Source organism: Colobus angolensis, unplaced genomic scaffold, assembly GCF_000951035.1.
Source record: "Colobus angolensis palliatus isolate OR3802 unplaced genomic scaffold, Cang.pa_1.0 Scaffold96, whole genome shotgun sequence".
Taxonomy (NCBI): domain Eukaryota; kingdom Metazoa; phylum Chordata; class Mammalia; order Primates; family Cercopithecidae; genus Colobus; species Colobus angolensis.
The window spans coordinates 2,350,298-2,353,198 of record NW_012123598.1 but is presented as its reverse complement, the minus strand read 5'-3'; the positions used below and the strand labels follow the sequence as shown (position 1 = coordinate 2,353,198).

Genomic DNA, 2,901 nt, shown 5'->3' with positions numbered 1-2,901 from the left:
CAGGATGGTCTTGATCTCCAGACCTCGTGATCCGCCCGTCTCGGCCTCCCAAAGTGCTGGGATTACAGGCTTGAGCCACCGCGCCCGGCCAAGGGCCCACTATTTATAGTTATACAGGTGAACCGCATGTCTGATAGTGATCCTATAAAACTGAGATACCGAATTCTTACGGTACCTTTTCTATGAGTAGACACACAAGCGCCTACATTGTGTTACCGGACAGTAACCTGCCGCACAGCTGTGTGGCCCAGGAGCCGCCGGCCACCTTACAGCCCAGGTGCCCGCAGCCCTGCCACGTAGGTGTGAGTGATGTTGCTCTAGGATGTTGTCAGGATGACGACATCGCCTGAACGCGCACTGCCCAGATGGTATCAGTGTCGTTAAGCGAAGGATGGCTGTGGCGAAACAAACAAAGAAGCAAACAAAGACCGCCTGTTCTGAGTGTGGAGCTTATTACTCTGGGCGTAATTATGATGAATTGTTAGTTACGTTTGCCTCCAGGATTGAGGTAGGGGGTGATCCCAATTAGGGGGTGCCCCAGGGGAGCGCCCCAGGAGTCAGGACTTGTCTCTAAAGTCCCCACTCCTCCCTCAGCCTCCCCTCCATCCGACCCCGTTCATATCGCGGGAAGGTCCCACAGAATGGCTGTGGATACTCCCGAAACGCAGCGGTGTAAACGGGGAGGGAGGGAGAGAGACGGTGGTCTGGGAGGGAGAGAGACTGAAGAGCCCTTTGTAGCCAGGCAGAGCTGTCAATAAAGTTTCGTCGCCTTAGTAACCGCAGGCTTCGCCGGGCGGGAGGGGAGAAGGATGGCGGTGCGCGCACATTCACCGCCTTCCTCCCGCCGGCTCTGGCTTTCTCTGTCCTGCGGCTGAAGCTTTCCTCGGAGAAAGAGAATAGGGAGGCCGCAACTCTATGGTGATGGACGGATGCCTTACCCAATGGAAAGAGGAGCTGCCCCAAGGCCAGCCAGTCATATACGACTACTGGTGCGGGCAGAGCCCGCCCTCTTTCCACTTGGACCTGAATAACCCGACCCAACCGAAGTTTCGCCCCGAGCGACTGCGCTTTCGGCCAATGAGTGCGTCGATTTCAGGCCGCAGTGGGAGAGGAGGCGGGACACGTCTCTATGGCAGAGACTGAGGGACAGCGATGTGAACCACTGACAACAATTCGCGGCGTTTGACGGCGGCGGGGGCGTGGCGGGATTTTATCTGGGTACTGACGAGAACTGGGCGGGGGGAAAGAGTGGGGCTTGACCAATGGGAGCGCCGGAGCTTCGTAGCAACGGAGGAGTGGCGGTAGCCATGACCAATAGAAAGCCTCAGTGGCCTTGGCGGGGCGGGCCTGGCGAGCAGATGGGAGGTGCGGCGACAGTGTTTGACGAGAGCTGAAGGAGGCAGTGGGAGGTGTTGGCGGCGGCGGCGCGGGCGCCTGAGGAGGAGGAGGAGGAGGAGAAGCGGGTGAGGGGCGGCGCGGGGCCCGATCTCTGAGCCCCTTCACGGCCCCAGCCCTGCGCCGCCTTGGCTCCCAGTCGTCCCCTGCCCCGACTGCCCCCCACCCCGCCCGGCCCCTCCTCGTGTCCAGGCACCCAAGTCTCCCGTCCCGTCGCCGGGCCTCGGGCTTCGCGGCACCGCAGCCTCCTTCCTGTGCTTCCTCACCCGGGCCCTGACCCCCTTCTTACGTCCACGGCCCTTCCTGCATCCTCAGGGCCTCTCCCTGACCTCCTGCACCCCCAGGCCTCCTCCTGCACCCCCCAGGGCCTTTCCCTGACCTCACCCTCCAGGCTTCTCCCTGCACCCCTAGGCCTCTTCCTGCACCCTCAGAGCCTCTCCCTGACCCCTCTCTCACCCCTGGGCCCTCCCTGCACCCCCAGGGCCAATCCCTGACTTCCTGTCACCCTCCAGGCTTCCTCCTGGACCTTCTAGGTCTCTCTGTGCCCTAGAACCTCTCCCTGACCCCTCTGCCCCTCTCCTGGCTCTCCCTGGACCCTGAGGTTGGCCTCTGACCCTCCAGGTCCCTTGCCCTGGGCTCTCACTGCCTACCCATGCCCCTCCCTGGGCCCCCCAGGCCCTTACCTAGGGTCTCCCTTTCCTGGATTCCCCAGGACCCCACCAAGCCCCGTCTGGATCCCTAGGCCCCTGTCGGCCCTCTCAGGCCCCTCACTCACTGGACACCCAGGATCCTCTCCACCGTCCCTGGGTCGCCCCCCACCCAGGTCTCCCGTCTGGCTCCTCCCTGGGTCCCTAGGCCTTTCCCTGCTCTCTGTCCTCCCTGGCACCCGCTTCCCTTCCTCACACCCCTCTGAGCACCCCCAGGCCCGGCTGCAGCCTTCTTCCCCGCACGGCCCCCTGCCGTGCCCACCGCTGTGTGTTTCTGTCCTTGCCCCCAGCCCCCTCTCCAGCTTCCCCGCCGTCCCTGGCGCCCTCCCGAGCAGCGCCCCCTCTTTCTCTTCCGCAACCTCCCAGTCTGTCCCCGACCCCTGTACAGCCGTCTCTGCAGCTCCCGCTCCTTGCCCTGCCCCATCTCCTCCCCTCCCGGGCGCAGATGAGCCTGGGGTGCCCTGGTGCGGGGACGAGGCTGGCCCTCCGTCCAGGTTAGGGGTTTGGATGGTTTCCTTCATCTCTCCATTCTCTCCTGGCTCCGCTTTAAAAACATGTTTTTGTAAATGTTGACCTGTGCTGCCTCCCCATAGTCTTCCTTTGCTCCCCACCCCACCCCTGCTTTTGTCCTCTGAGCCCCCCTCCCCTGGAATCCTTGGAGAGGGAGCAGGTGCTGGGATCCCTCCCCTGCCCTCCCTTCCCTCACCCGCCTCCAGGCTGCCTGGGGCTTCACCCGAAGCCTCCTGACCACTCCCGAAGGCTGCCGGGGAGGCAGGGGGCGGAGACCGAGGCTGGGTGG

The 2,901-nt window shown here is 63.4% G+C and overlaps 1 protein-coding gene across 1 annotated transcript in view; it reads left to right on the top strand.

The window, feature by feature from the left end:
* Positions 1 to 1,352: 1,352 nt before the first annotated feature.
* SUV420H2 (suppressor of variegation 4-20 homolog 2 (Drosophila)) overlaps positions 1,353 to 2,901 on the top strand; it is an 8,388-nt gene continuing 6,839 nt past the window's right edge. The window contains exon 1 of the mRNA XM_011932469.1: positions 1,353 to 1,463. The gene's annotated coding sequence lies outside the window, so the exon portion shown is untranslated. The remainder of the gene's footprint in view (positions 1,464 to 2,901) is intronic.